A 13,144-nucleotide genomic window follows, 5' to 3' on the forward strand; every position below is an offset into this window, starting at 1 on the left:
TTAGATACATTTAAAAGAGCTCTATAGAAATTACTGTAAAATCCTATACACCTTAATAGGGAATGAGATCCTTTCCACAGGTGTTATAACTTGTCCTGTAGAATTCTATAGCACGGCTAGCATCCTGTATTAAATTCCCCAGGACAGTCAAAATCACCTATAAAAAATTATCTGTTTTAGTTAGATATTGTATTCAATTGACTAGAAGTTTTCCATAAGGATGTGCCTCCACAGAGGCCCCACAGAGTGAGAAATGAGTTCATCGGATTTCACTCTAATCACAATTTTTTTTTTAAAGTGAAAATTAGCATTGTGAATGTCTATCCTTCTGGCCTTAACAAAACTGAAGCCACTAGCTCCTTTCCATGCCTTCTCTTCCTGTTCTCATCCCACAAAACCATCTCCCGCACAGGACCTGCCCCATTAGGGTTGCCAACTGTCTAATCACACAAACCCAAACTCCCTTGCCCAGCCCCATGCCCCGCCCCTTCCCCAAGGCCCCAGCCTGTTCACTCAATCCCCCCTCCCTCCATCGCTCACTGTCCCCCACCCTCACTCACTTTAACCAGGCTGGGGCAGGGAGTTGGAGTGCAGGCTCTGGGTTGGGGTCAAGGGGTTCAGCGTGTGGGAGGGGGATCTGGGCTGGGGCAGGGGTTTGGGGTACAGGAGGGGGTGAGGGGTGCAGGCTCCAGCTGGGCAGCATTTACCTCAGGTGGCTCCCAGTCGGCGGCACAGTGGAGCTAAGGCAGGCCCCCTGTCAGCCTTGGCTCCGTGCCGCTCCCGGAAGCAGCCAGCATGTCCCTGCAGCCCCTGAGAGGGGATCCAAGGGGATCCATGCACTGCCCCTGCCTGCAGGCACCACCCTCGCAGCTCCCGTTGTCTGCAGTTCCCAGCCAGTGGGAGCTGCAGAGTCGGCGCTTGGGGTTTAAAACTTCCTGCCAGTTGATGCAGCCAACCCTGTCATCTCCTCTTCTTCTTGCTCTCTGAAGGAACTGCACTCCCTAGTATTTTCATCTGAAAATAAGTAGACATGACTAGATAGCTGCAGACAACTGCATTATTTTAATACAGTATAATTATGGGTGCTTTGCCTGAGGAAAAAAACTAAGAACTGCAAGATTTGGCTTAGAAACATCCTTGCACTGTAGAGGTCCTTTAATACTCTATGATAAAAATAAGTATTTTAGACTTTTCAGAAGTGACATTATCTTTTTTTTAGACTTAGTCCAGCCATCACTCATGTATTTTTCTTCAAAAACTGCTTGAGTGCAAAATGCATAGTCCTATAACATGAATATAAAAACAGATTGTCACATCTAAAATCTCTGAAGAACAAAAGTGCACTCGTTCTCCAAAATAAATTAAAGGCTCTGAAAAACAAAAAAAAGTATATAAATTGAAACATGGATGAAATGCAATTTCAACAAGAAGGCAATAAGGCATTGACCATGGGGCTTCTATGAAAATATTCTTCACCCAAATGGATGGTTTTGTAGGAGGGAAAAGAGTATTGCTTAGCAGGGTTGACAAGCGGGGGGAGGGGAAGGCTCGAGGAGAAAGAAGAACACTGGTGCACTGAAATGCATAGCTGCTGGCTAACCTGACAGGCTAGATCTAACTTACTTGCTTACACACTGTCATTTTAAACAGCATGCTAGTGCTAACTGCTGTAAAAATAGGTCTTGGCATCGACTTTTAGGCATTACATGTGTTGGAGAGGTGCCCAGTGTTTCATTTTGCAGTCATAGGCATCTATTCTCTGTGTGTGTGAGTGCGTCCATGGGCAAAGAGACCCCAAAGAGCTCACTTTAGTATTCAGGTAGATTCAGGTAGCATAATTAATAAGGCTGAATTTATAATTTCCACTGTATAAATAAAAAGTCTAGTATAATTTTATAAAAGCTTTTATTTCAGGCATGCACAATAGATAGAAATCATTATTTAGGCTCATAGTTAAACAGTAAGATTAGCATTTTCCATATAGTATTAGTGTATTCTGTGTGATAAAATCTACATAAAACTCTGCATTTATTAACTTTTATCTTATATGCTGCAGTAGCTGATCTATCTTTGCACATAGCTAATCTCTAATTACTGCAGCTCTCTTGAAGCACTAAGAATAATATCCCCCCATGCTCTTCAGTAATGGTGATTCCCACAGACTGGAGTAGAAACTATGTGAATATCCTCCTCTATCTTCCATCATACAGGAGAGGCTAGTTTGCCCCCCCAGACATGCAGCTCCTTTTAAACCATGGTGCTCTTGGGAAATCCACCAGTGGTATGGGCCATCCACACTCCCCTTAGACCCTGCATTGCTATAGAGAGTCTCTGGCTCCCTACAGCAGCTAGATATGTCAGCTCCATCGGGAGCCATACCACCAGTGGCTTACCTGACTATACTGCCCAGAAGAGGTGTTCCAGAGTCCAAAGAGGAAACCCATACAAGCACCACAAGAGTCAATGTTTCTTGGCAGCATGTGTGTAAAGGGAAAGCATGGCCCGAAGAACAGCCATTCCCCAAGACTTGCCTCTTGCCACCTCATCCCAACCTGCAGATATGGTTTCCCTTGGACCTCTTATGAAGGGGTTGCCATAGGATCTAAGAGAAGGAACAGGGAGCGTACCATGAAACCCGCTTTCCTACTTCTGTGTGTCTCCCATCTCAAACAGAGGTTTAGGCTGCCCTCCATTTGTAAACTGGAGAGATGTAGGAAACTCTATATTTTAAGGATAGGACACATTTAGTACTCTTTACTAGTAGGGATCTTTAGGAGACCAAACCTGCCTGGAGAGTAATTTTTATTTCATTTCTTCTTTTCTCAAGGTGTATACTAGTTATAGTATACTAATTGTGAGAAGAACTACAGAAGGTTGCAGTGTATTTATTGGAAACACGCAAAAAAGTATGGTAGAATATTCTGCAAAGCAGCTATTGGTAAAGTTTGGTTAAATCAGATTCAAGCTCTTGGATTTTTACTTTCATGCTAGATAAACAATGAAAAATACAACAACAAATTCAAACTTTTCATTGTTAATTGTTTCTAGTATAGTGCCATTGGTGTGCAAAATGCTAGCACATAATTTAGATAGATCCTTGCCTCAAACAGCTTGTAATCTAAATGGGATGGATGTTTTGCAAACAATGAAAGGATTCAGGGCACTGGTAGGAAGAGATAGGGCAGTGACCTACGTCAATGGTAAAATTTCCATTGGCTTCACTGGGGCCAGGATTTCACTCATAGTCTTGTCAACCATGAAAGGCTAAACAAAAAGAAGTGGGTCTTGGATAGATTTGACCATGGAAATGATGGGTGCTAAGTGATCAGTGGCATGCCAAAAGCTTCAGGGGTTCAACAAGATTGCCAACGATGAACACAAGCTGAATATACAAATAAACCACCTTAAGCAACTTGTCACACACTGATCTGGGTGGCATTTGATTTGCCTATGGGATTTGCTATGACGCGATGATGGTGATGATAGTTGATGGAAGGAATGGAAATTGTTTTAACAATAGCATAAGACTAGGCATGAGGTTAGGAGTGGGAGTTGGGAATAAAAGGAACATTAAGGAGAGAACATTGAGCAGAGCATAGTGTCCATGAGGGAGAGTAGGATGAAAGAAGAGCTGGATAGTAGGCAGTGCATGTAAAGTTTTAAAGGTGAGGATTAGGTTTTTGGATATGAAGGGGAAAGATGTGGAAGCCATTGGCTGACATGGTTAGGACAACAGCAGAGGAAGGTTAATTAATGGTGGTATTTTGGATAAACTAAAATGAAGTGGACTGGAGACAAGAGAGGAGGATATTAGAGAAACTGAGGTGAGGGGTAATGAGAGCATGGATCAGGGCTTTGGCATTTGGGAGAAAGAGAGTTGACAAGTCTCCCTGACTGCAAGGACAATGCAGAGAAAATAGCAACTTAATCTGTAAGTAGGAAATCTAGAAACTTTTATGAAGTTGGATGACTTTTGTTGCAAAGTGAAAGCTTATCATAGCAATTCAAAAAGGTATAAGACAAACCATTTTGGAGGATGTAAGCCCATTATATTGAGTTTTATCTGACCATATTGTACCTAGCATTGCATGTGTAAGATTTCTATTTCTGCATCATCACTTCAGCAGTTCAACTTTAAAGGAAACATATGGTACAAACAAGTCCCTCACAGAGACGGTGTGAACAGCACTCTGTTGGCACGAGCGCTCTCCTGCCGACAACACTAATGCTGCTCGTTGGGGGTGGAAGTTTTTTGTCTGTAGGAGAGCTCTCTCTTGCCGACAAACAGCGGCTACACTGCACACCTTTTAGCGGCATGGCTGTAGCAGCACAGCCATGTCACTAAAAGCTGCGTAGTGTAGACATAGCCTGAGTGAAGTGCGAAACAAAGTCAAAAGCTGTCGAAAGTACAGACGAACATTTTGTGGCAACATATGTGAATGAATTGGTTTTTTTACAGTAACAACTAGGTCACTGCTTAGTCTTGAGTGGTTTGTAAAAACTTTAACCGTTGTAATAACATTGTGTCGAGCTGCACAACCATGTTGGCTGCGATAGGTGTTTCTGTACTCTTATCATTATTCTGAGCAGAATGGCCAACAAAGCCACTGATAGTTTTGCATAAAAAGTAATGGCAGGCTATGGTCCAGACAGTACACCTCACTCTTCATCTTCAATCACTTTGTGCTCCAGTGGTCTTGGCATGACAAACACGCCCTCCTTGCACACTGCATCTGAGAAGGATCTTCAGCAATTCTAACAGTTTAGTAAATGTGGGTTTCCCTTGCTCATTTACAAGCCTAGCCTCAATGTGTGCACTGATCAATGTCAAGGTGATCCTGGTAAAGTGTGTATCATAGGTCAAGAAAATGGATTAAAGGGCAAATCCAGGCCCCACCTCTTGGTAGTAGAAGCAGTGCAGTTCTGTTATGTGAGGCAAGCACTAGATGTGTGTGGAGGTGTGTTTGTATCCAGCAACATAGCACAGAGCCCATCTCCACAGAGGCTCCCTGTTGGGCAGTGTTCATGTTCATGTAAATCCTCCAGCTCTCCCTTAGAGGAAGTGTGTTGGGACCAAAGCAGGATGTTGCACTTCATACATTGTCTCCTTAGAGGTTTTTAAGGTCAGGCTTGACAAAGCCCTGGCTGGGATGATTTAACTGGGAATTGGTCCTGCTTCGAGCAGGGGGTTGGACTAGATGACCTTCAGGGGTCCCTTCCAACCCTGATATTCTATGATTCTCATGACACCTGTGCAGAGTGTTCTGCAAAGCTACTTCATTGCCTGAGGGAAGGATTCTCTTCCCGCCAGTCATGTTTAGGGGTAGATTTAAGATTTGGCCTATGTGCACTATGTTCTTTCATATTCTTCTTTGTCTTGATAAGAATAGGTTTATTTTGCGCCACTTTTAATCCTGTTAACAGCTTTTTGTCCTGAAAATATGGCTTTAGTAATTGGCAAACCTAAAAGAAACTATTGTGTAGAAATCAGGATGGAAATCTTGCTGGAACAGCCTTTCTTGTGAGATTCCTGGTACTTCTTAGTTCCTGCTGAGTTGGAAATAGAACAGAAATAGCCTTTCTTGTGGCATCACAGTATTTGTACTTTGGTCATAAGTAGAGAAGCACATGTAAAAAAATGCAAAAGAGAAAAAGGTTCACACATTAAAGAAAGCTTTTGTCTGAATTTTGCATGGAGATTCAGGTTATTTTTTATTTTTATCCACCCCTAGTAAGAACGCTAATTCTATATATGCTTTGTAACACTGACCTAGCCTACCCAGATTTTGTCAATATTGTGCAGTTTGATTATTTGAGACTTTCTATTCATCCCTGTTTATATGTTCAAGAAGCCGCAAGAGCTAAAGCAGGAAGCAGGAAGCCAATTAAAATACAAGATATATCCTTGGAGCTTCATTGGGTATTGGCGATACTGTATTTTAGTCCAGATTTTACAAATCTAGTCAAATATTATAGTCTGTTATGGAGGATATTAGGCATTAAAATGACATCTCACACTCATTATAAAGATGGTAACATTGAGAGTCAGATAATGAAAGAAATCTGATTTACACTCTCGCTGTCTGGGCTTAATATTTACTATTAAAATACAAAATTATTTTCAGGAATATAGTTACTATTAAATTGCTACCACTGAATATATTTGTTTTCTATTTTACACTTCTCATTACACTATTGTGGTCAAAATAGACAGACTCTTTTCTCTGTTACTAGAGAAAAAAGAGTCTGTGCCTTTAAAATGCCCAAGAGGCTGTAGTTCCAATCCATATTTGGCAACCCTCCAAGAAACAAAAAAAAAGTGTAACTGGGCTCAATGAAGCTTACGTTTTAATAGTTTCCTTGGAGCCCTCTTATGAAGAGATAAAATGAGGGTGGAGATGTCCACAGCATCGCTTGTCGTCAGCAAAACTTTTGTCTTTTGGGGGTGGGGGGGCTTTTAACACCTCTGAAAGACAAAATTTCTCAAGCCTCAAGCTGCCCCAATAGCCCTGCTTTCTCAGAAGCTATCTGCAGAGACCTGAGAAGCTGGTGCCTAAGACAAAAAGATGTCATTTGAGGTGAATTCCACACTTTTGATCAACAAAGACTTGAAGAAAACCACACCATTCGTTTAAAGAGCACAGTGAAAGGAATAATATATACTGCACAGGAATCAGGGCCTCGAGTGTATGCAGATAGGGTGAAATTCTTGTCTATGCAGAGGACCAGCACATGGCCTATGCACCATATACATCCCACTACGGATATGTCTACACTCCACAGTTTGGACGAAGAGCGTGTGAACAGCAGTGCACACCAAAGTTCCACTCTGTAATTCCCACTGTGGACACTGCAGGTGCAAACTTAACTGTTCCAAGTTCATATGGAGCATAAGCACTCCCTTACTGACTTTCACTGGTTATCTGGATTGTGGGTGGGAAAGAAAGGGATAATAGCCTTGCAGTACTTCTGCATTCACTAGTTGAACATGTGGACAGAAGTGGTCCACAACTGCACAGGGGAACTTCACTGTCTGACACATAGCGGGAAGTGTGCTGCTCCAGGTATGGACCTGGAGCAGGGTACTTCCCCCACAGACCTCACGGAGCCTAGATTCTGAGTCAGACCGTAGTTCCCATTCTGCTCCTGGAGCATCGTAAAAAACACACGGTCCCTTGCTCAGCCCTTTGAAGATATCAAATGTCATGATTTATTTGAGATTACTAGAAAAAGTTTAAAACTGAAGAACTAATTTAATTAATAAAACACTTTTTGGAACAATAAAAAAACTTAGGGCCTGATTCTCTTCTCACTTATACTGGTGCAAATCAAGAGTAATGCCACTGAAATCAACTGAGTTCAACTGGAGCAAAAATAGTGAAAGTTAGAGGAATATCAATCCCACAGTCTGCTAAGTGTGCACACCCGAGCACTGTACACTGATGGGTCTACCAAAAAAGTGTTCATCACCGCTAGCTGAATTCTTATGTGGTTTGTTACACTGGAACAAAGGATTCAATTAAACTCAATACAGACATTATGAACAAAATGAAATAAATGTTAACATGATGAGTTCCTTTTCTCAAGATCTGCTTTCTTTCTTTGGTGCTGTGATGTGTACATGATGGACAACCTTCAGAGACACATCTCTGAATATCATCTGAACTAGGGGGATGATACTTTGAGATGAAGAAAACTCTCAGTGCAGGCTGGTTCAGTAACAAAGTCTGAAGCATTATCAGACATTTTGTTTTCTTAATGTCACCTTCAAATCATTTTGAATTCATCGTAAGTGAAATAAAAATTAGAAGAAAAAAATTTGACCAACATCTCCAGAAATGTAGGGGGAGCAGAGGGAATTTACCTGCACCAGAGTTTTCAAGCTTTTTCATCGTTTGGACCACATTTTAACAGATAGTCTCCTGTGGTCGCCTCTCCCTCCCATTGGAAATTGAATAATATCCTTATTACAAGTACAGCAACAGTTTGCATGGACAATTAGTATTATGAAATGATCAGATGTATTTGTATCTTCTTTTAAGTGACTTAGCAGCTGGTAACAAATAGGAGAGCCATGTTATGTGACCAGCAAGTTCTCTACCCACTCCCAGCTATTGCTCCCTCAGTCACCTTGAGTCTATGTACAAGAGCCTAAGAACTGTGAGACTAGTAAAGCCGCAAGAATAATGATGTATTGTAACACTCATATGATCTGTTTATGCCATACTTTTTAATTTGCCTTTACTCCACTTGTTGGAGAAAAGATCAAAGTTGTAGGCAGAGTTTGGAAATATGCTGAAATATTCCTGTCTCTTTAAATTTCCCCTTTTGGTTATTTCACTGCTTCCAGAATGGGGAGAAGAACAGGAAGGGGGGAGAATGACTTAGTGTTTTCTATGGGTCCTTTTTCCTTATCAAAAAGTTCAGCCTCCTTTCTTTTGCAAAATGGAAAACAAGTATTCGTATGTTCACTCAAAACAGAAAAGTACTAGGCTAATATAATAAATTATATCTTCATTATCTGAATGAACATGATTCATCCACCTGTCAAAACTTGTAAAACAAGTAATGCAAGGAAATTAAGTAGATCTTTTCATTGAATAGAGATGTATTTTAGACAGTCATTTATCCTCTGCCAATTCTTGTGCAGTCTGCCGTTGTAACATAATTTTACCCAGTGGTTCATAAAACATCTGTTTTAATCATTCAGCCAACTTCACTTTTTATTCTACAGCATTCCAACCATCATGACATTTTAAGAGATCTCTATTTCAGAAAATCCCAGTACTTTAACACTCTGCCATGCAAATGTGAGGTCAAAGGATATGCAGGCTGGAATGCTATCTTGTACAGTTTTGCCACTTTCCACTTCAAGCACCTCAGTGACATTTACTTCTGTGCAAAGGATATAGTGTTTTATGTCTTGAGGTAAATTTTCTCCCATTATCCCCATATAGCTTCGAAATATCTTTCAATGCTTTTAGTAGGTTTCCTTTTTTTTATAGTAGAAGACAACAGCATAATCATGAAGTGACAAAATAAGAAAGAGAAAATTAGTCCAAAAATACTCAGCAGAGTCATTGCCCTTTTTTGCTCTTACACTTAGGCTGATGATGGAATCTGCTGATGAACAAAACCTGCATACTGTTCTCATCTACATCTTTTGAATCCCACGAGTAGCAACAACCACAAACTGAAATGCTACAGAAATAATAATCAGAAGAAAGGCTTTCTTAGGCATGTATGTTGGTTTGATGTTCTGCTTGTTGAGATTCAAGATAACTGAAGTGTCTGGAAATTTATAAAAACCATCAGACTAGGATGAAGGGAGGTTCAGAAGGTTTTTTTGTGCCTTTGCTTATTTGCTACTTTAAATTTACTTTTTTTTCTCATATGTTTCTAAATCCTCCCAACTATGTTTTATTTTTACACCTACATAATTACAGATAACCGGAAGGTGAGTAGAAAAACGATCATAATGGGACTATTAATAACAAACTACATACGTTGGGCCTGAACCTGAGCGGGGGTAATCAGCCTAGCCCTATTGACTTCAGTGAAGTTACGCTAATTTCCACCAGCTGAGGATTTGGCCTAGTAATTATAATCTTGAATACCCACATAAGCCTTTTCTTTTCCTCAATCTCCAGTGTCCCTTACATATGTCTAAAGTCCAATCCAGCATCTTGTTCATTAAGACACTGATGCAGCAAATTCAGCAAAACACTTAACCACATTCTTAACTTTCGGCATGTGTTTGAGTCCTATTAACATCGGTGCTTAATTGTTGACTTAATTAATCAGGGTCCAAAGTTTTTGTAATAGTTGTACATTCAAACTCAGCTTCATCCTGTCCAAAATCTCACTGGACTCTTATGTCTTCTAGGATTTCTTCAAATACCATGAAAGTCAATGGGCATCTTTCCATACATTAATTGACTTTGGATCAGGCCTTCTGTTAGTTTCAAATAGCAAGCTGTTTAAATTACCTTGTCTCTCTGTTTATCAGTATAAATATCTTGGGAGTGGAAGAACAACAGGAGATACTAAAACATTTTCTACCTAAATTGGGTGCTCATTAGTTCTTGGAATGGGCAATTGTGTATATGATCCTTCCAGAAAATATATTGGTTTCTGCTGCTTGTTGTGGGTATCAGTAACATTTAGGGGACAAAGAAGTGCCCATCAGGAAGCAGGGCCTGCAGCAGAGCCCGTCTCTCGGCAACCTGCCCCAGTACAGCTGGCCTGTAGTAGGCTGCCTGAATTGCTACACCGCCTGATTGGCTGGAAAAGTCAGCAGACCGGCTCTTAATCCCCGTAGAAGCACCACCATCAATAGCACCACAGTGACTGCTCAAAGTGTATCCCATGGCTGCAAAAGCTCCTGTGCCTCCTTGCCCGCAGCCCTGCTCTGGGCCTGTTTCAGTCTTGGACCCAGCCTTGCCTGTCTTGCCTCACTCCAGGTTAACTGGTTCTGACCCTTGACTCCAATTCCTGACTTCTGACTCCAGCTCAGACTCCTGCTCAGGCCACTAGGCCCCTGATTCCTGCTCACGCCCCAGTTCTGACAGTGCCCCAGAACACTTTCAGAGATGTTTTAACTATTTATTATTATGATTTATTATTAATTATTAATTATTATTATTATTAATAGGAACATGTCTAGAGATACAGATGCTGTAAAATACCAGTTGGGAATAGATTTGGGATGTAAAGACTGCCTTGCTCAATTTTATTCCCTTCAGCATTTCAAGAATGCAACCCTTGCTCTTATTCTGTCCTTTAAATTCCCCAATTTATAGCTAGATTCCCTTTGAACAAGCTCAAGCCATATAGCCAAATAATATAAGGGCTCTAAAATCAACTGCAGATAAGGTCCAGGGTGATGAGCATCTCAGAAACCACCACTTCATTTAATTTATCCCATTATTTCCTTATCAGATAAAAATAGGTGTACAAAAAGCAATTCCAATTACCAGATTTTATAGTGTATTAGCTTTCCTTAGAACATGCGTCTTTAGAAGTTCTATATTAACTGAGAAAACTACAAGTAACTTTGCCTAAGTATATTCAGAGACTTATTATATGTGTGAGCACTAATCATTACATTTTTGTCCCATTTAGAGAAATAATTTAATTGCATGCATGCTTGAGCTATTGTGATGATGTCCATAAGGCTCAGTGTGGAAACATGTTTTTATTTACAACAAGAAGCAGAAGGGCTGAAAGAATTATTTGAATTGCAAAACTACTGTATTAACATTTTAATTTGTTTTTTCCCTCCTGAAAGTCATTATATGAAGAACAAGAATAACTGATCATTTTTTTTAAAAATGCAACAACTAAATAACAGAGTTTAGTGCCAGAACCCAGGAGATTTAGTTATGTTCATTTGTCCACTTTGGGAGTTCACATAAGAAACCAAACAGAGGGGTTTATTATTCTCTTCTTTCGAAGTGGAGAGCGTGTTATCTCTTGCGTCAAATAAATGAGAACCTATTGTGTAAATTAAAAGTCATTGCGGAACCACCGGCCAATAGCATTTTCCATTATCCAGAAATACATGTGTTTAGTCACAAATACCATGCCTTGCTAAACTCAGCATGCCCTGAATGGTAAAACATTCTCTTTCAAATAATAAGTATTGCATCCCTAGCCACACAAGTTTTTACTGACTTAAACCTATACATAAAAGCATCAGCATTTAAACTCTGTTCACACATACGATTATCAGCTAAAAGTATTTCCCTGTTCCAATTATAAGTGTCAGAATTCTTCAGCTTTACTTACTTCACCTATGCTGTGCCACTACCTTAGGGTTTAATTCTCCATAAAATATTAATGGCCTTTCATTCTGAACAAGGCTATGCAAGTCATGACAGGTCACAGATCTTGGCTTTGTGGCAGCCTGACCTATTCAGCAGTGAGTGTGCTTAGTACTTTTTTTTTTTTTTTTTAAGAAATCTAGGTGAAAACCACATTGATCTATGGAAATGAAAAAGATCATACTAATGAGCTCTGCTCCCCCTGAAAACTTTTATGACTGAATCAGCAGGTGTTTTATTTAGTCACACATTACCACTTTTTGAATTTTGAAGCCAAGGGGGTTATGCCAGCCGAAAGCATGTGGCCGTTTTGCATATACATTAATGGGGATAGATTCTGTAGTCCATTTTCTGAAAAAATATTTTGGATAATTTAAAAAATATTTTTTAAAAAAATCACCCATTAGGAATGGGAGTGGGGGGAGGCTCTGGTTCAGAGATTCATACCCTACATTTCTGCTTTTCAAGATTTTCCAAACCGTCTTGGCGATTGATCTGTGTTTTATTGCTCTTTCCTGGCAGATTTGCCATCTTTCCCAATGTCAGCTGGAGACAAACTCACATAGCTGACATGTGTCTCTGTCTTCCCATTAGAAGCAAGAGAGAGAGAGTTAAATGTCTGAGATATGGTATATGGTTCTCGCTGACTGATATTACGAAAGGATCTTGTCAACTGAACAAGGAAGAACTGACCTCTGAACATGTTAGACTGAATCTCTCATCAAAAGAGCTCATTTTCCTGAGCCTAATTTCCTCAAAAAGAAAAGGAGGACTTGTGGCACCTTAGAGACTAACAAATTTATTTGAGCATAAGCTTTCGTGAGCTACAGCTCACTAACACAGCTGCTACTCTGAAACCTGTAATTTCCTCAAGGCGCTATTAATTAATTAACTGAGCCCTTATGTAAAGTTTTAAATGAGATAAATATTCAATTTACTGGGTATTTTTCTCTCCATATTTGTATTTATTTATTTATTTATTTGTATGTGTGGCTGACAGGTAAAGGTAATGACTTTCATTCTACCCAAACATTCTTCTTCATTATTTTTGACAAGTGTAAGTAGATCTCGGTGGAGTTTTGAAATATATCTATTTACATCAGTTCTGTGCTAGGCAGCAAGCATTTTGTATAACAGACTGGAGCATCATGAATAATAACAACACCCATTAGTGGAAGCAGTCATTTAAGGAAAAGATGTATCCAGAAAATAACTTGGTCATTTTGGCAATCATGGCAGTTATGGCAGTCATGTCATAATCAGATCCCAGATCTTGTTACAAATCCCAGGAAATGTACCTCTCCAAAGACACATGCCAT

The 13,144-nt window shown here is 40.0% G+C and overlaps 1 protein-coding gene across 4 annotated transcripts in view; it reads right to left on the minus strand.

Moving 5' to 3' along the window:
• Positions 1–13,144, minus strand: part of GRM8 (glutamate metabotropic receptor 8) — a 487,038-nt gene that overhangs the window by 47,150 nt on the left and 426,744 nt on the right. The gene's annotated exons all lie outside the window — the stretch shown is intronic.

Source organism: Caretta caretta, chromosome 1 (genome assembly GCF_965140235.1).
Source record: "Caretta caretta isolate rCarCar2 chromosome 1, rCarCar1.hap1, whole genome shotgun sequence".
Classification (NCBI taxonomy): domain Eukaryota; kingdom Metazoa; phylum Chordata; order Testudines; family Cheloniidae; genus Caretta; species Caretta caretta.